The sequence below is a fragment of the Hylobates moloch genome, unplaced genomic scaffold (genome assembly GCF_009828535.3).
Source record: "Hylobates moloch isolate HMO894 unplaced genomic scaffold, HMol_V3 SCAFFOLD_5, whole genome shotgun sequence".
In the NCBI taxonomy this organism is placed as follows: domain Eukaryota; kingdom Metazoa; phylum Chordata; class Mammalia; order Primates; family Hylobatidae; genus Hylobates; species Hylobates moloch.
The window spans coordinates 3,371,679-3,391,375 of NW_026652280.1; the positions used below are offsets into that span (position 1 = coordinate 3,371,679).

Consider the following 19,697-nt stretch of genomic DNA (forward strand, 5'->3'; position numbering starts at 1 on the left):
GCGTGGCTAATTTTTGTATTTTTAGTAGAGATGGGGTTTCACCATGTTGGCCAGGCTGGTCTCGAACTCCTGACCTCAGGTGATCCTCCTGCCTTGGCCTCCCAAAGTGCTGGGATTACAGGCGTTAACCATGTTTAAGCATACAGTTCTGTGCATTAGGTACCTTTGCACTGCTGTGCACCCATCAACATTATCCATCTCCAGAACTCATCCATCATCCCAAACTGACACTTTGATCCACTAAACAATAATTCCCCACTCCCCCCTCCCTCAGCTGCTAACTGGCTTTTGACTTTCTGTCTCTATGAATTAGATTGCTCTAGGCATGTCATATAAGTGGAATCATACAAGATTTATTTTTTTGTGAGTGGTGTATTCTACTTAGCATGTCTTCAGGATTCATCCATGTTATAGAATGTATTAATATTAGAATTTCTTTCCTTTTGAAGGAGTATTCTGTGGTATATACCACATTTTGTTTATCCATTCATCCATTCATGGACATTTCAGTTGTTTCCAGCTTTTTGCTGTTGGGAATAACACTGCTGTGAATACCAGGATATAATCTGTTTGAGTCTCTGCTTTCAATTGTTTCCCATATATACCCAGAAATGGAATTGCTGGATCATACGGTAATTCTATTTTGGATTTTTTTAGGACTTGCCATACTGTTTTCTATAAGGGCTACACTATTTTACATTTTCACCAGAAGTATATAAGAGTTCCAATTTCAGGCCAGGCACGGTGGCTCACACTTGTAATCCCAGCACTTTGGGAGGCTGAGGCAGGAGGATCACTTGAGGTCAGAAGTTCGAGACCAGCCTGGCCAACATGGTGAAACTCCATTTCTACTAAAAATACAAAAATCAGCCAGGCAGGGTGTTGTGCACCTGTAATCCCAGCTACTCGGGAGGCTGAGACAGGAGAATTGCTTGAACCGGGGAGGCAGAGGTTGGAGTGAACCAAGATTGTGCCATTGTTCTCCAGCCTGGGTGACAGAGCAAGACTCCATCTCAAAAAAAAAAAAAAGTGAATTCCAATTTCTCTATATCCTTACAAACACTTATTATTTTTCATATTTCTAAATTATGGCTATTCTAGTGAGTAGGAAGTTTGCTTTATATTTGTAGTTCCCTAGTCACTAATGATGTTTAGCATTTTTTCATGTGCTTGTTGACCATTTGTGTGTATGTGTGTGTATATATATATATGTCTATTTCAGTCATTTACCCATTTTAAAATTAAGTTTTGTTGTTGTTGGGTTATAGAAGTTCTTTATATATTCTGGATATTAATCCCTTGTCAGATATTTTGGCCAAATCCAAGGTCATGAAGATTTGCCCCTTTGGTCTTGATCTTTTTTTTTTTCTTTTTTTGAGACGGAGTCTCACTTGTCGCCCAGGCTGGAGTGCAGTGGCGTGATCTCGGCTCACTGCAAGTTCCACCTCCTGGGTTCATGCCATTCTCTTGCCTCAGCCTCTCCGAGTAGCTGGGACTACAGGCGCCCACCACCATGCCCGGCTAATTTTTTTGTATTTTTAGTAGAGACGGGGTTTCACCATGTTTGCTGGGGGTGGTCTCGATCTCCTGACCTCAAGTGATCAGCCTGCCTCGGCCTCCCAAAGTGCTGGGATTACAGGCATGAGCCACTGTGCCCGGCCTGGTCTTGCTCTTATATTTAGATCATTGACTTATTTTGAGTCAATGGTCGCATACCATTGAGGTGGGTTCCACATTTATTATTTTGCATGTGAATATCCAGTGATCCTAGCACCATTTGTTGAAGAGACTATTCTTTCTCCATTGAATGGTCTTAGCACCTTTGATGAAAATCAATTTGTTATAGATATGGATTTATTTCTGGGTTCTCAATTCTATTCTATTGGTCTATATGTCTATCCCTCTGCTAGTACCACTGTTTTAACTACTGTGGCTTTGTCATAAGTTTTGATATTGGAACGTGTGAGTCCTCCAATTTTGTTCTTCCTTTTCAAGATTGTTTTGGTTATTCGGGTTCACTGCAGTGCCACTGAAATTTTGATACAGATTGAGTTTGAACTTGTAGATTGCTTTTTATCTTGACAATATTAAGTCTTTCAATCCATGAAAATGAGATGTCTTTCCATTTATATCGCTCTTCTTTAATTTATTTCAGCAACGTTTTACACCTTTCAGTTCACAAGTCTGTCACAGATACATCCTCCTTCATTAAATTTATCCCTAGGTATTTTATTCTTTCTGATTCTATTGTAAATGAATTTTTTTTTTTTTTTTTTTTGAGATGGAGTCTCACTCTGTCGCCCAGGCTGGAGTGCAGTGGCACGATCTTGGCTCACTGCAAGCTCTGCCTCCCGGGTTCACACCATTCTCCTGCCTCAGCCTCCTGAGTAGCTGGGACTACAGGCGCCCGCCACCATGCCTGGCTAATTTTTTGTATTTTTAGTAGGGATGGGGTTTCACTGAGTTAGCCAGGATGGTCTCGATCTCCTGACCTCGTGATCCGCCTGCCTCGGCCTCCCAAAGTGCTGGGATTACAAGTGTGAGCCACTGCGCCCAGCCAAAATTTTAATCTTAATTTCCTTTTTGAATTTTTCATCGGTGATGTATTGAAACACAACTGATTGTGTTGATCATGTATTCTGCAATTTGGCTGAATTTGTGTATTAGATCTGTGCTGTGGTTTGACTATGTCACCCCAAAATGCATGTTGGAAACTTAATTCCTATTGTAACAGGATCAAGAGATGGGGCCTGTGATTGTTAATACTAAGTGTTAATTTGATTGGATTGAAGGATGCTGAGTATTGATCCTGGTGTGTCTGTGAGGGTGTTGCCAAAGGAGATTAATATTTGAGTCAGTGGGCTGGGGAAGACAGACCCACCCTTATTCCGGGCGTGGGGGGTGGTGGGAGGACCATCTAAACAGCTGCTAGCAAATATAAAGCAGGCAGGAAAATGTAAAACGGTTAGACTGGCCTAGCCTCCCAGCCTACGTATTTCTCCTGTGCTGGATGCTTCCTGCTCTCGAACATCAGACTCCAGGTTCTTCAGTTTTGGAACTTGTACTGGCTCTCCTTGTTCCTCAGCTTGCAGATGGCCTATTGTGGGAACTTGTGATTGTGTGAGTTAACACTTAATAAACTCCCCTTTATATATATCCTATTAATTCTGTTCCTCTAGAGAACCCTGACTAATACAGGGCCTTTGGGAGAGAATTAGGATGAGACACGGGGCATCACATCATCCATCGCATCCGTGTGGGGCCCTGTGATGGCTTCCTAGGAAGAGGAGGAGAGACCTGTGCTGGCATGCCCTTGCCCCCTTGCCAGGTGATGCCCTTTGCATGTTACGACACAGTAAGAAGGCTCTCACCAGATGTGGCACCTTGACCAGATGAATGAAATAAAACATTCACGTCTCCTGGGAATTCGATCATGACAGAATCTGAGAAGAAGCAGGGAGCTGGAGGAAGCCAGGCCTCCTGACAGCGCCAGCGACCTCAGACAAGCCTGATACGAGTCTGTCCCTTGTATCAGGTAGCGCTAGGGTCATGTTCTATCTTTGCCATATTTCATCTTTGACCTTGAACTTCCCAGATTCCAGAATTGTAAGAAATACATTTCTTTATAAATTACCTAATTTTGTAGTATCCTATAATAGCAACAGAAAATGAACTAAGATCATCTAGAAGTTTTTTTTTTAATTTCTTTAGGATTTTTCATAGAAGATCATGTAATTTGCAATAGAAATAGTTTACATCTTCCTTTCCGATTTGTATGTCTTGCCTAAGTGCTTTGACTGGAACTTCCAATACAATATTTAATATCAGAGGTGAAAGCAGGAATCCCTGTCTTTTTCTTATCTGAGGAGTAAAGCTTCCAGTCTTTCTAGCTATTTATTTTTATTTTTTTGAGACAGAGTCTCGCTGTCACCCAGGCTGGAGTGAAGTGGCACCATCTCGGCTCACTGCAATCTCCACCTCCCAGGGTCAAACGATTCTCCTGCCTTGGCCTCCAGTGTAGCTGGGACTACAGGCACGTACCACCACACCCGGCTAATTTTTGTATTTTTAGTAGAGATGGGGTTTCACCATGTTGGCCAGGCCGTTCTCGAGCTCCTGACACTATTTTTTAAGAAACCTTATTCTTCCTTTTCCTAACCATATACAACCTTCGTGAGAGCTTTGAAACCAGTTTCACCACCTTTAATCATCTTTGTAACAACTTTTCTACTTAGCAGGAGCATAAGCTTGGATATAAAAATAGCATTGTTTTCCTCTTACTTTAGTTTACAAATATTTATAATATTCGTAATTATCCCATCTCTTCTACATCATATTCTCAGTTCATGTCTGACATAAGTAAGTACTGATTGAGGTCATAGTTAAGTGCTCCACCCATCTGAATACTATGTAATTTTTGTCTAACTAAATTCTCTTTTCTCTGATCAGCAACATTTTTCAAACAGAGATAGCTTAGTGAAAGTTTGAGCCATAAATTTAGCTAGTTTCATGTCATGCCTCCCAGATTTTCTTCAACACAAACAGGCAAAACCGCAGTGTTTAGAGCATGCTGGGGTCTTCTACTGCCTGGCTTTCATCACAAATGTCTGCTCAAAACGTGCTGAAGAGGGGCATTCCCAAGAAACAAATTCAGGTTGCTCTAGGCCTGCCTAGATCTGGCACACCTGCTTTGGATTTCATTATAACTTCAAAATGTTAGGGCAGGCAATGCTCTGGTGCAGCAGAATCTCCAGGGCACTCCGCGCAGCCCTGACTGCTGCCAGACCATTTGAAATAACGTGTCAGTGAGTTTGGAAAGACCTACTTTAAGAATACAGATAGAGCAAGAGACTCTTCATTCCCCCTGAGTCAGGTCCAATAAGTGAGCGAAAAGATCATGAAAGACTCTGAAGGCAAAAGAACACTAGGACAGCTCGTGACCCATCCGCCTCGAAAACAGCGGGTGTTTCCCACTAGGACTGCTCGTGACCCATCCGCCTCGAGAGTGGCGGGTGTTTCCCTGGAAGCCTAGGACCCTGCAGTGTGCTGGCGGCTTTGCACGCATTATCACAACTCTAAGAGGTGGATACTGCTAACCACTTTCTACTAATGAGGAAGCAGAGGAAGCAGGCTCAGAGGGACACAGCATTTGCCTAAGGCCACAGACCTGGCACCAGCAGAACAGGGATTAGGGTGTGGGACTTACGGTAGTGTCTATGCTCTTTCTCCTGTACCAGGGGTTGGCAAACTAGGCCTCGGAACCAATCACACTCCCTATTTACTATTTGTAAATAAAGTTTTATTGGAACACAGCCACGTCCACTTACTTCTGTATGGTGTGTTGCCACTTCTGCCACAGAACCAGACTGTAGTCTACAAAACCTAAAATATTTACTCTCTGGCCCTTTACACACACAAAAATGTGTTGTTCTGTGTTCAAGACCATAAGCCCTTTCCTTACTCCTGGGGTTTTCCTTCACTTACTCTACCCCCGCCCAACAGGAATCCTAGAAAAATCTGCCGTGTGTCCTAAAATAGTGACTCCCACCCACTCCCCGCGCTGACAGAGGCAGACACAGGAGGGTGGCTCCTTCAGCCTCACGCGGTTTAATCCCCATCACCCGCATGCAGGTGCCCAGCACATACCCAGCCTTCCCTTCCCTGAAAAGTGTTGCTTAGTGGCCCTGACCTCGTCACAGGCACTGTCTGATGGCCAGCTGTCAGGGCTCTTCTGTTAAGGGAGAGACTGGGCTGTCTCAGCTTCCCCCTCCTTGCTCATTGCTTCCTCCCATGGCCATAGTGGCAGCTTTGTCCCAGGACCCAGGTTCCCTCAATGGAGGACCTGAAATGAAGGGGAAATAACCCACAAGTTCCATGTGTTAGAAATGACTTGGAGGAGTCCTAAGAATCCCATGTGCATGAGTGTGTCCCTAAGCCCGACTGGAGAGATAGGCTTCATCGCCCTGGTAACCACCATCAACAGTGCTCCTACTATCTGCTGGTTATTGGCACATTATCTCCAGGCCTCATAACAGCCCCTGGGATAGGTGCAAATATTTTCATTTTATAGGAAAACCATGGGCTCAGTGCATGCTAAGATCATGTCTTAGTTCATTTGTGCTGCCACAACAAATACCCGAGACTGGATAACGAAACTAATTTCACGTAGTTCTGGAGGCTGAGAAGTCCAAGTTCAAGGCACTGGCAGTTCAGTGTCTGGTGAAGGCTGTTCTCTCCTTCCTAGATGGTGCCTTGATGCTGTGTCCTCTGAAGGGGAGGAACACTGTGTCCTCACATGAGGAGAGACAGAAAAGAAAGACACCAAACCCTGTGTGAAGTCTCTTTTATGAAGGTCTTCATCCCATTCACAAGGGAAGAGCCCTCACGGCCTAATCACCTCCCAAAGCCCCACCTCCCAACACCATGACATTAGGCCTTGAGTTTCAACATTTGGATTCTGGAGGAGACACGTTCAGACCACAGCAGACCCTGATGCGGGGCACATGCTCAGTCAATGCTCTAGGTCAGCAGTCACGCCTGGTCATGACCCTTTGTCAGTCCCACTTGCCCCTGTACAATTAGGTACAGAAGTATAGTGTCTGGTAAGGACTACACCCCAAGACCCTGAAGCGGCAGGAGAAGTGGGCCTGGTCTCCTCACTGTCCTGAACCCAACACTGCAAGGCTCAGAGCAGGGCTGGGCTTGGTGGCAGGGTCACTCTATATGCCCAGGCTGATGGAAGATGCAGGTGCCCTGGGCAGGGGCTGTGGGGTCCCCCAACAATTTCCCCACAACCTCACACTCCCTCAGACTTGGGGGACAGTGTTCCCCTCCCCAGCTGTTGGGTCTCTGTGTCTCTCTGCCCAGCCTGTGAGCTCTGTCTCCTCACTCTCAGCAAGGTGGCTGTGTGCCTGCTATGGGACAGAGCCAAGCAGGCACTTCCCAGACTGCAGTGACCCGCACCATGGAAGTATCCAGAAAAGGCACAAGCTTGCAGCACTGGGTGGTCCTGAGAGGTGACAGTGTGCTGGCAGTCCTCACAGCCCTCGCTCACTCTCGGCACCTCCTCTGCCTGGGCTCCCACTTTGGTGGCACTTGAGGAGCCCTTCAGCCCACCGCTGCACTGTGGGAGCCCCTTTCTGGGCTGGCCAAGGCGGGAGCCGGCTCTCTCAGCTTGCAGGGAGGTGTGGAGGGAGAGGCGCCAGCAGGAACCGGGGCTGCTCGCGGTGCTTGCGGGCCAGCTGGAGTTCCGGGTGGGTGTGGGCTTGGCGGGCCCCTCACTCAGAGCAGCCGGCAGGCCCTGCCGCCCCCGGGCAATAAGGGGCTTAGCACCCGGGCCAGCGGCTGTGGAGGGTGTACTGGGTCCCCCAGCAGTGCCAGCCCACCAGCGCTGCACTTGATTTCTCACCGGACCTTAGCTGCCTTCCCGCGGGGCAGGGCTCGGGACCTGCAGCCCGCCATGCCTGAGCCTCCCCGACGAGCGCCACCCCCGCTCCACAGCGCCCAGTCCCATCAACCACCCAAGGGCTGAGGAGTGCGAGCGCACGGCGTGGGACTGGCGGGCAGCTCCACCTGCAGCCCCAGTACGGCATCCACTGGGTGAAGCCAGCTGGGCTCCTGAGTCTGGTGGAGATGTGGAGAACCTTTATGTCTAGCTCAGGGATTGTAAATACACCAATCAGCACCCTGTGTCTAGCTCAGGGTCTGTGAATGCACCAATCGACACTGTATCTAGCTGCTCTGGTGGGGCCTTGGAGAACCTTTATGTCTAGCTCAAGGATTGTAAATACACCAATCGGCACTCTGTATCTAGCTCAAGGTTTGCAAACACACCAATCAGCACCCTGTGTCTAGCTCAGGGTTTGTGAATGCACCAATCGACACTGTGTATCTAGCTGCTCTGGTGGGGCCTTGGAGAACCGTTGTGTCCATACTCTGTATCTAACTGATCTGATGGGGACGTGGAGAACCTTTATGTCTAGCTCAGGGATTGTAAACGCACCAATCAGCGCCCTGTCAAAACAGACCACTCGGCTCTACCAATGAGCAGGACGTGGGTGGGGCCAGATAAGAGAATAAAAGCAGGCTGCCCGAGCCAGCAGTGGCAACCCGCTCAGGTCCCCTTCCACACCGTGGAAGCTTTGTTCTTAGGCTCTTTGCAATAAATCTTGCTACTGCTCACTCTTTGGGTCCATGCTGCTTTTATGAGCTGTAACACCGTGAAGGTCTGCAGCTTCACTCCTGAAGCCAGGGAGACCACGAGCCCACTGGGAGGAACGAACAACCCCAGACGCGCTGCCTTAAGAGCTGTAACACTCACCGCGAAGGTCTGCACCTTCACTCCTGAGCCAGCGAGACCACGAACCCACCAGAAGGAAGAAACGCCAAACACATCTGAACATCGGAAGGAACAGACAACTCCAGACGCGCCACCTCAAGAGCTGTAACGCTCACCGCGAGGGTCCGCGGCTTCGTTCTTGAAGTCAGTGAGACCAAGAACCCACCGATTCCGGACACAGTCCTATCCCATCAGGCTCTCCCTATCTTCCTGCAGAGTTTATCCTTGTTGCTGCATCTGTCTAACCTGATGCTGATGCTGCCGGGGTCTCCACCACCAGGAAGTGTCGCCCTCTGTCTTGGGCAGTCTGGAGGGGCTCACTCAGGCCTTCGCAAGTCCATGGGCTCCAGACGGCAGACCTCACCAGCTGAGGTTGCAGCTCAACGTGCGCATTATTTATGGGCCACGTATGACCCAGTGTTGTGTTTGCAGGACTTGCTGCTGGGGTGCAGGACCATTCCTCATGAGTTTGGAGACTGGCGGTCTAGAGATTTATGGCCTGAGTAGTTAGAAGAGGAAGCTGTAAAGCGCCTACAGAGCAGCTCTAAAAATTAAGACGTCTGCTTCCTGCACCCACAGGCGGGAAACGCTAGACCCCTGCCGCCCGGCTTGGTCTCACACAGCTCATTCATGCGTGAAGTGAGAAAGAAGGACAGGGTGCATTTCATGCAATTTTGTCAGAAAATCTTCCTTATTTTTAGTTCTTGAAATAAAATAGAACATTCAAGTTTCCTGGGAAGTTGATCATGACAGAATCTGAGAAGACGCAGGGAGCGGGAGGAAGCCAGGCCTCCTGACAGGCCCAGCGATCTCACAGGCCTCAGATGCGACGCGCCCGAGAGGAGTCTGTCCCTTGTATTCGGGTGGCGCTAAGGTCATGTTCTATCTTTGTCATGTACTTGCTGTCTAACTTGGGCCACATATTAGTATTAAATTCCCTGGGTCTTGGTGTTTCACTTCACGGCTTTTAATAAGGGGACCGTGGTGAACGGTAGAGCCCCAGGCCTCACCTTAGATACGCAATTAGTCCCCTTTCTTTCTTCACCTCTGCCCTTCTCCTCCCCTAACCTGGCTCAGCAAAGCCTAAGGCCAAAGGCCTCAAAAAGTCTGAAGTGTGAAAGTATAAGCTGAGGGAGTGCAGGGACCCGAAGAGCAGGGGTCACTCACTGAAGGGCGCGGTCGGCTCTGCAGCGTGGCCAATCACTGCGCGTCCTGGGCCTGCAGCACAGGTGAGCGTCAGGCCAATCACTGCGCGTCCTGGGCCTGCAGCACAGGTGAGCGTCAGGTCAATCACTGCGCGTCCTGGGCCTGCAGCACAGGTGAGCGTCAGGTGAATCACTGCGCGTCCTGGGCCTGCAGCACAGGTGAGCGTCAGGTCAATCACTGCGCGTCCTGGGCCTGCAGCACAGGTGAGCGCCAGGTGCAGGGCATCTTCCCCAGGCACAGAGTGGGAAAGGCAGTGAGCACAGACACCAAGAGTCTCCGGTGTTTGCTGGTCTCAGCCCCGGCTAAGCACTTACCTTTACACACAGTGTCCCAATTTAGTGCTTCCAATAACCCTGTTCAATGCTATTATTGCCTTCATTTACATCTAAGGAAAGTTCAGCCCAGAAAGGGCAGGTTACTTGCCCAGGTACCCACGGCTGGTAGCTAGAATGAGGTTTTGGCTCAAGGTTTCGGGGGCCCCAGATCCTAATCTCTAATCCACTGAAGGCCAAGCCAACTCAGAAGGATTGAGTTTTAGGATGAGAAAAGCCTTCATCATTTTTTAGGGCCAGCAAATGTCAAGAGAAGGAGGGTCAAGAGGCAACCTCACAGAGCACGTCCTGTGTGCCAGCCATGGAGCCACAGGCAGGGCGAGAAAAAGCAGTCTGCTGCCCTTCCCAGGGCACTGACCTGAGACAGAAAGATGATCTCAGTGAACTCTCCTGGGCTGCCGGATGGCTGGGAGGTTTGGGGAACTGTCGGGATAGGCAGAGCCTATAAATCTAATGCAGAGGCCTTACTTACACTGAGCCAGTTACAAGAAGCAACTCTTGCTAACTCCCGACTTAAAAGGCCAACAGCCTGGATTTCCTAGGGCCTCACCTGCCCCGCTCCACCCAGCTAGGCTGCTAGCATCAGGAATTGGCCAACATTTTGGGGAGTGAAGTGACTCTGACAAGTGGGGCCCTCTGGAGAGCCTGAGGCCTTCAACAAGTCCTCAGAGTCCTGATTCTGGATGATCAAAGGAGTCTTGGGTCTGCCTGAAATCACCCAGGAAGTGGTTGTTTGGTGTCATTTCCTGCTGGCCAGGACAGGCCCTGCAGGCTGCCCAGAGCCGCCCCTCTGCCGAGAGCAGGCATCTGTCAGTGGCGCTGGGGTTATTATGGCTGGAGATGAACGTTTTTAAACTTGTTTTAATGATATTCAGAAGAGAGGAGCAAGAGTGCAGGTGGTGGCCCCGATGCACACACTCTCGAGCCAGGTAGGGCGGCCACCTGGTCACCCTGCCCAGGACACAGGCCCTCGGGTAGCCCCGCCTGGGGGGTTTCCTTCAGGGTATGTTCACCTGCTGGCACTCACCTGTTGGCGCCCTGCAGCTTGGCACCGCCTCCCTCTAGTACCCCACACTGTAATGCAAATGAGGCACATGCAAATGATGTAATGCAAATGAGGAGAGCTTGCTCTCTAGGGAGCTCCACTTCCATCTCTTTTTACCAAAAAGGCAAATGAGTCACAAGTGCAGAACTCGCGCGTGATGAAGATACGGGCACCATGCCGGACACAGGTGTGGAAGATTATTTTCTGGAGGGGCCAGTATTATATCCTTTGCGGGTTCTACTCAAAGCCGGGGTCCCTCGGGTCTTGTCCAGGGCAAGGGCCGGGGGTTAAGTGTCAAATCCAGTCAGCCGCAGTTGTCTCGATTTCAGTTTAGACATTATTAAAAGGGTTCCTTGAAAGCAACTTGACATTCGAATGGAGAAAAAAAGAGTAAAGTAGACAATCCCAAATGTTAGATAATACAAATAATTGGTATTCTGTGTGTCTGGCATACGTGTGGTTCTTTCATTTTAGGTGGGCCTGATACTCTAGGAATTCAAAATATTTCAAAGAAGTAAACACGCAGTTCTACAGACTCTGGAAATTGTCCACATTCCCTATCCTGCCTGCTCCTCACCTATTTCCCTTCCCCTGTCATGTGTTTTGACTTTTCTTAACTTTTTCAGGCTCACGTGTTCAACTTTTAAAAGGGTTTTCCCTCATCCCTCAAAACAATAATAATTAAAAAAAAAATAAACCCTGGAGCTGTAATTCGAGCGTAGGGCCACCAGATGGCAGCGGAGCATAACTCACAGGCTCCGCGCTGCACCGGAAAGAAGCGCCTTGCTAGATCCCGCCGTGGGGAAGAAGGGCCCGGAGTATATACACGCGGGTATAGACTGCACAACAGATTTAGGAGGAGGCTCAGCTCAGACGGCTAAGCCGTTTATTCTCAATCACGTGACTCGTCAGTAGCAGGAGGCGGACCTGACTCAGGCCTGCTGAGCGCTCAGGCTACCTCCAGGGATGCGGAACCAGACAGCTCCTTGTTCCTGACCCAAAGAGAGCTCTCATCTGGATGTTTAAATGTCAAAAATATTGGCCTCTACCCAAAGCTTTAATTGGAAAATCTCGAATATTTCTAACTTATTTCTAACTTATTCCTCTTTCTTTCTGCCGCCTGGCCCTAAGCCCACAGGCCCCGTCTGCTGTCCTTGGAAATGCCTGTACAAAAATCATCCCCGCCCTTTCTGTTCAATAACGTGACGTTAGCACATGCTAGTCTCAGGGATTCAGCAATGTCAACTATTCTCTCCTCCTTTAAAGATTTTTTTAGAGTAAACCAAGTCCCGGGTAAAATTTTATCTGAAGGAATTCTTACAGTAACTTCTAAAGCTCGTTTTATACCCAAGTTAGAAAGTTCCTTGGATGCCCTCCCTGTTTGACCTGGCAGGGGAGAAGTTTCTAGCACGCTTGTCTTTCCTTGCTTCTAGTCTAGCTGGGTTATTTCTTCCTCAGGGACTGGCCCCGAGGCCCCAGCTGCTTGGAGTGGTCGAGGCCCCACAGGTGTGAGGGTTGGGGGCCTTGAGAGGCTTGGGCACCTGGCCCAGCAAGCACCCGGGCCTAGAGTCCACCCCAGGCCTTGGGGTTCTTTACAGACTCTTGTTCCGGGTTACCCCAGATTGCTTCATCCCGCCCCCAGGGAGGTGCAGAGGTGAGGCCTGTGAGACCCCCGCCGCCCCCTCCTCTGCAGCTGTGACCCCAGAATCTGGTTTTCCTAAACTTGATGTAACAAGGCCCTGGCAATGGCCTGGGCGCCCAGGCCTCAGTGTGGACTCCTTGGATCTAGGAGGGCACCTGAGCAGAGACAGCCATCTTCCCTTCACATGACCACCACTTCCGGGTCATGTGACGACACTCTCTAAGCAGCCACGTGACACTGCGGAGTATGGCAGGTAGGCATGGCACGTGGAAACCAAGATCTATCTCTTCCGGGAGTCCCGAGTCGTCAGCCTTTGTTTCACAGAACGTTCCTCCAGCTTCCCGGAGCAGCCTCGCCACAGTCCAGACCAAGAGGACGCTGCCCGCCCGGCTTAGTGTGTTGGGGGTGCTAGGCCAGGAAAGGGGCCCATGCGAGATCTGCGTAGTGATGACCCAGCCTTGTAGGGGGCTCCCACAGCAGCTGAGGACAGGCCTCGGGGTGGTCGCCCATAGGCGGCCTAACCCTGCCTGCAGCCTCGGGAGCAGCCAAGGTCCGATGGGGCAGTGGGAGGCCTGCGGGGGTGCGGAGACTGTGGTGGGGATGAGAGCCCTTCTTTGATCCGCGCCAGCAGGGGAAAGGGATTTGGATCCCGGGTATGACAGTTGTAAAACAGGAGGCTGAAAATCCACGATTCTGAGGCCTGGGTGGCCCCAAGCAGAGGGCCAGGCCCGGCCCATCCCTGCTGTCTGAGCTGGTTCTCAGGCCACCTCCCGGAAGCCAGAGCCCCTGGCAGTTGGGAGCACAGACCCTGCTGCTCTTGCTGTTAAGGCCACGGCACCCTGAGAGAACTAACACTTGTGTTAGGAAGGCAAGTTCACAGCCGCTTCCTGAGCAGAGCGCGTCAGGCCCACCTGTGTGGCTGTTGGGCTGCAGTTGTCTCCTGGAGACGTGTCAGGGACAGGCGCCTCAGAGAAGGGTGATCTGGAGTCAGGCACTCATGTGTGAGGCACTGCTGGAGTGAGAGGTCGAAAGAGGGAATGGATTTGTGATTTTTTTCTAAAGTGAAATTTCTCCTGGGCATTTCCACCTTCCTCCGAATTTGCCTATATTAACCCTTTGCTAAGCCTTGCCCAAGCACATCCCCACCGCCACCGTCTGCACTTCACTGTTCTCAGGGCCGTAAATGTCCGGTATTAGCCACAGCCTTTTACTGGATTTGCTTTTGCCATCTTACATTGAAAACAATGCCTTAAAAGGGAGACCGAGATTTCTGCAAGACGAGTTTCAGCTCAAATTTCTCGCCCATGAGGAATAGGGAAAACAGGTCCCTCTCCCCCTCAGTGGGCGGGAGCTGACAGTGTGACTTATTGAGTGAGTCCAGAGTGTTCTTTACTAAAATGTTACACATCCTCCCCCTCCTCCTGCAGCCCGGAGCCCTGCTATCCTAAGACCACAGCTTGAGTTTTAGAAGGGAAGAGAAAAGAGAGACCGCTACAGTGAATGGCTTTGATAACTGCTGTTATCTAAACATTTGTGCTCCTGTTCTTAGCAGCTCCAGACCTGGATTCACTGTGCTGCAGGGACTGTTCTTTAAACAGTTTAGCCTAGAAGGTAAAATTTTCTTTGATGGCCCATTGAAGAGGACCCAGGCAGGGAAGGACACTGAAATTCCAGTCTACTAAGCAACCTTTTCCAAAGGAGCTCTCTTCCCAGGCTGTCTTGTTGGCAGGAGCAGCCTCCTCAAGTCCTTTGAAAGCCAGCAAGGCCGTGATGGTGGTCGTAGGTCCCCCACGGGTCCCTTCCGTGGCCCTGGGAGTCCCCTGTGTGTTTTGAGGGTCACAAGCATTTGTAAAAGTTGTAAAAGTAAGACTTTTTTTGGTGTTCTTTTTCTTAAAGAGTTTATTCTCCTCAGAAATTGTAAAAGTCCTACGCTTTACAGAACCTGGATCTGAGCCTGTTCTTGTTTTAAATGAGGCATTTGAATCAGTGAATGCACCCCATAAATAACCGAAGTGCACGCAGGAAGAGCCATTAAAACTTCATCTGGGCCGGGTGTGGTGGCTCACACCTGTAATCCCAGCACTTTGGGAGGCCGAGGCAGGCGGATGACGAAGCCAGGAGTTCGAGACCAGCCTGGCCAACATGGTGAAGCCCCATCTCTACTAAAAATACAAAACTTAGCCGGGTGTGGTGGCACACGCCTGTAGTCACAGCTACTCGGGAGGCACGCTGAGGCAGAAGAATCACTTGAACCCGGGAGACAGAGGTTGCAGTGAGCCAAGATTGCACCACTGCACTCCAGCCTGGGCAACAGAGCGAGACTCCGTCTCAAAACAAAACGAAACAAAAACCACAGAAAAACAACTTTATCTGTTCATTTTTTTAAATCAAATAAGAAAATCACGTTTTACGAATGTTACATAGACTGGTCCCTTATCCCCCAAATGCATGCATGTCAGAGGAGCAAGGACATCCCCGAAGAGTGAATGAGGAGCCCCCACTGGAGGGTGGGGACAGGGTGCACTCACTGGCTCTTTCCTTTCAGCATTCGGTGTATGTATTCAATTGACATGGGAGCAGCATATTCAGTCTTGCCGCTTGCATGCAAAACACAAGTTGGAGTCAGAGCAAAAACACTTTTAAAGTTAAGATAAAATATTGTTTATTTTTTTTAGCCGGGCGCGGTGGCTCACGCTTGTAATCCCAGCACTTTGGGAGGCCGAGGCGGGCGGATCACGAGGTCAGGAGATCGAGACCACGGTGAAACCCTGTCTCTACTAAAAATACAAAAAAATTAGCCGGGCGTGGTGGCGGGCGCCTGTAGTCCCAGCTACTCGGAGAGGCTGAGGCAGGAGAATGGCGTGAACCCGGGAGGCGGAGCTTGCAGTGAGCCGAGATTGCGCCACTGCACTCCAGCCTGGGCGACAGAGGGAGACTCCGTCTCAAAAAAAAAAAAAAAAAAAAAAAAAAAAAATTGTTTATTTTTGTTATAACCTTTAAAATGTGTGTGTTTATAACAAAGTATATTAGTGCAGTAGTTGTGCATATATATGTAAAATCAATAACTTACTTGGTGGGTGCTTTCTAAAAATCTAATAGGGGTGCACCATTGAAAGTCTGGAAATTACAGTTTTAAAGTACTGTACAGGTTGAGCATCCCTAACCCAAAATTCAAAATGCTTCAAAATTTAAAACTTTGAATTTCCAAATCCAAAAAGTTTGATATGATGCCACAAGTGGAAAATTTCATACCTGACCTTGTAACACACTGTGGTCAAAACTTTGTTTTATGCACAGAATTATTAAAAATATTATATAAAGTTATCTTCAGGCTATGTGTATAAGGTGTATATGAAACACAAATTAATTTCATGTTTTGACTTGGGTCTCATCCCCAAGATACCTCATTATGTATATGCAAATATTTCAAAATCCAAAAAACATTCCAGAATCTGAAAACTATTACAAGTTTTCTGGTCATGGCAAGACAGGAGGTCAATCATACCTCAGTACACTTCTTTCTTCACTAACCTTTGTGAGACCTTTTTACTTAAGAAATAAACAGAAACCAGTCCTGGAAAACAAAGAACGAAGACTCCTCTGCTGAATTCAAGCAACCTCCTGATGCTGCACCCAGACTCCCCTCCCCTTTCCCTGGTTTTGACATAATAGCTGACCAGTTTACATGATCACAATCACAGACTGGTTCTGGCTGGTTTATGGAGGATGTGCACACAGCACCTTTGTGTCCTATCTTTCACCTTTTGACATAGAGTCTAATTTTACTGCATTTTAATATTACATCTTCATCCCAACTGAACATGGGACACATGTAACATATATGTTTGCTTTCCACACAGGTGTATGACCTTTCTTCATGAATATTCATAGCTTCTCCTATAACCTGTTAAATATGTATATTTAGCTAACCTGTTTAACATAAAACTGTCCCACCCTCCTTCCCTCCAAGCACCTGCTTTCAGTCTCAATGGAAGGCTCCACTTCCCAGCCTGCAGGTTGCAGCCCATCATAAGAAATAAAGCTCTCTAAATAAATTTACAAGAAAAAAATAACCCCATCAAAAAGTGGGCAAAGGATATGAACAAACACTTCTCAAAAGAAGACATTTATGCAGCCAACAGACATATGAAAAAAGGCTCATCATCACTGGTCATTAGAGAAATGCAAATCAAAACCACAATGAGATACCATCTCATGCCTGTCAGAATGGCAATCATTATAAAGTCAGGAAGCAACAGATGCTGGAGAGGATGTGGAGAAATAACGCTTTTACACTGTTGGTGGGAGTGTAAATTAGTTCAACCATTGTGGAAGACAGTGTGGCAATTCCTCAAGGATCTAGAACTAGAAATACCATTTGACCCAGCAATCTCGTTACTGGATATATACCCAAAGGATTATAAATCATTCTACTATAAAGACACATGCACATGTATGTTAATTGCGGCACTGTTCACAATAGCAAAGACTTGGAGCCAACCCAAATGTCCATCAATAATAGACTGGATAAAGAAAATGTGGCACATATACACCACAAAATACTACGCAGCCATAAGAAAGGATGAGTTCATGTCCTTTGCAGGGACATGGATGAAGCTGGAAACCATCATTCTCAGCAAACTATCACAAGAACAGAAAACCAAACGCCACAGGTTCTCACTCATAAGTGGGAGTTGAACAATGAGAACACATGGACACAGGGAGGGGAACATCACACACTGGGGCCTGTCGGGGGGCGGGGCAGGGATAGCATTAGGAGAAATACCTAATGTAGGTGACGGGTTGATGGGTGCAGCAAATCACCATGCTACATGTATATCTATGTAACAAAACTGCACGTTCTGCACATGCACCCCAGAACTTAAAGTATAATAAAAAAAATTAAAAGAAATAAAGTTCTCAGTTGGGACCCACATGGGCGGTGGGCAGAGCGGCTGTGGCCACACCCGGGAGCCTGAGGCTGGGCTTCACCAGCAGGCACTGACCTGGTTGGGTAGTGAGTGGGCATGGCCTGGGCGGTGAGGCCTCCTCCCCACTGTGCCCTCCAAGCAGGTTGGGCTGCAAGCAGGCTAGGAGTCTTAGGGCTGCTGGCCCACTCTGGTGGGTAAGGCGGCAACAACAGATGCCTTAGAAGAAAAGAGCTTTATGCTGTCTCTCTCCTCCACCTCTGATGCAGAATTTGAGGCTGTGGTGGAATATTTAGAGGACATATCATGGATGAGGAGTTCCAGTTACTACAGAGAAGTTTCATGGACAGGTACTAACAGGAATTTGAAGGCACAGAAGCGAATAAGTTCACCTACATGCTAGTTTTAATGAATTCATTTGTTAGAAAAGTACATTGAAGAATCACTGCTGGAGTGGATTCCTGGATTTAACACGGCAGCTTTCACAGCAGCCTTGCAGCACCATGAAGATAAAGGCTGGTGACGTATTTGACATGCTGCTCACATTTGTGGATTTTCTGGCTTTTGAATAAATGTTTCTGGACTGCAAAGCAGAAGAAGAAGGCTGGAAGCCGGGTGCGGTGGCTCACGCCTGTAATCCCAGCACTTTGGGAGGCCGAGGCGGGCACATTACAAGGTCAGGAGATTGAGACCATCCTGGCTAACATGGTGAAATCCCGTCTCTACTAAAAATACAAAAAATTAGCCTGGCGTGGTGGCGGGTGCCCATAGTCCCAGCTACTCAGGAGGCTGAGGCAAGAGAATGGCGTGCACCCAGGAGGCGGAGCTTGCAGTGAGCTGAGATTGCACCATTGCATTCCAGCCTGGGCGACAGAAGTGAGACTCCATCTCAAAAAAAAAGAAAAAGAAAAACGAGGCTGGAGACTGGACTCGAGCAGAGGTTTAGTCGTGACTTTGTTGTGCAAATCATCTTCTGTGCCAGCTTCCCAAGACAGTCTGTGGTGCTAGGTTTCCAGGCAATGAATGGGATCGTTGTGGATGTTACTGACCCAGTAGATCAATAGGCTTAGCTAATGGTGACAGAATAATACATCTTGGAGAGACTTTGTTCTGTAACTCTTTATTCATGATAAGTATTGATAGGTCAAAAGCAAAATGACCTAACCCTCCTAGACTTATTTCTCCTGAAACACCTTTTTGTATTAACTTAGTGCTTAATAACCCTGGAACTCCTCCCCTGCCCGTGTAGATCCAAGTAGATCCCTCTCTCCTCTCTCGCTGCTTCCGAGGCAGACTCCTTGGGAGTAAACCCACGCCAAGCATTCCACCTGGGCCTCCTACCCCAGCACGCATGTTGGTGTGCCAACAGTGTGGAACAACCCTCCACCACGACCCTCCGTCCCAGTGTGGAACGACCCTCCGCCACGACCCTCCGTCCCAGTGTGGAACGACCCTCCGCCACGACCCTCCGTCCCAGTGTGGAATAACCATCCAGCACGACCCTCGCCCAGTGTGGAACGACCCTCCACCACGACCCTCCGTCCCAGTGTGGAACGACCCTCCACCACGACCTTCTGTACCAGCAGGTTTTGCGTGAATCTTTTTTTGTGCACTCACAGCTCTTTCCCTCCCCTTTTTTTTTTTTTTTTTTTTTTTTTTTTTAACGTGGTCAGAGTTTCAGTCCTTCAGCCTCAGTGGGGTTTTTGATGTTTGTGTAGGGTGTTATTCAAGCCAGATGTCCATCTTGAGATTTCTGAATCTCCCGTGATCACAGCTTGTCTTGCCTATAGGAATTAACTGAAAGAGATCTCCTTTACTTAAAAGCTACATGTGAAAATCAACTCCTTGTCTTAACATTTGCAGTCCTTATGTCACTGTCTTCTGCTTCTCCTGGTGTAGTCCTACTGTTTTCTAGAAATCTCTTTTAAGCATTATTTTTGAAAAAAATTTTTATAGGTGAATATTCATGCTAACCTAGTGGGTATGATTTTGGAGCTTCCATGATTCCCCACTTGAAGACCAAAGTGTGAGATGCTATGTGCTCTTTAGTTGTTAGTGCTATGAAAGCAAAAATGCTTTTTTTTTTTTTTTGGGACGGAGTCTCGCTCTGTCGCCCAGGCTGGAGTGCATTGGCACAATCTCGGCTCACTGCAAGCTCTGCCTCCCGGGTTCACGCCATTCTCCTGTGCTAGCCTCTCCGAGTAGC

The 19,697-nt window shown here is 48.5% G+C and overlaps 1 pseudogene; it reads left to right on the forward strand.

Moving 5' to 3' along the window:
- The first annotated feature begins 17,498 nt into the window (after positions 1 to 17,498).
- On the forward strand, positions 17,499 to 19,088 carry LOC116469066 (ADP-ribosylation factor-like protein 2-binding protein; annotated as a pseudogene).
- Positions 19,089 to 19,697: the final 609 nt, after the last annotated feature.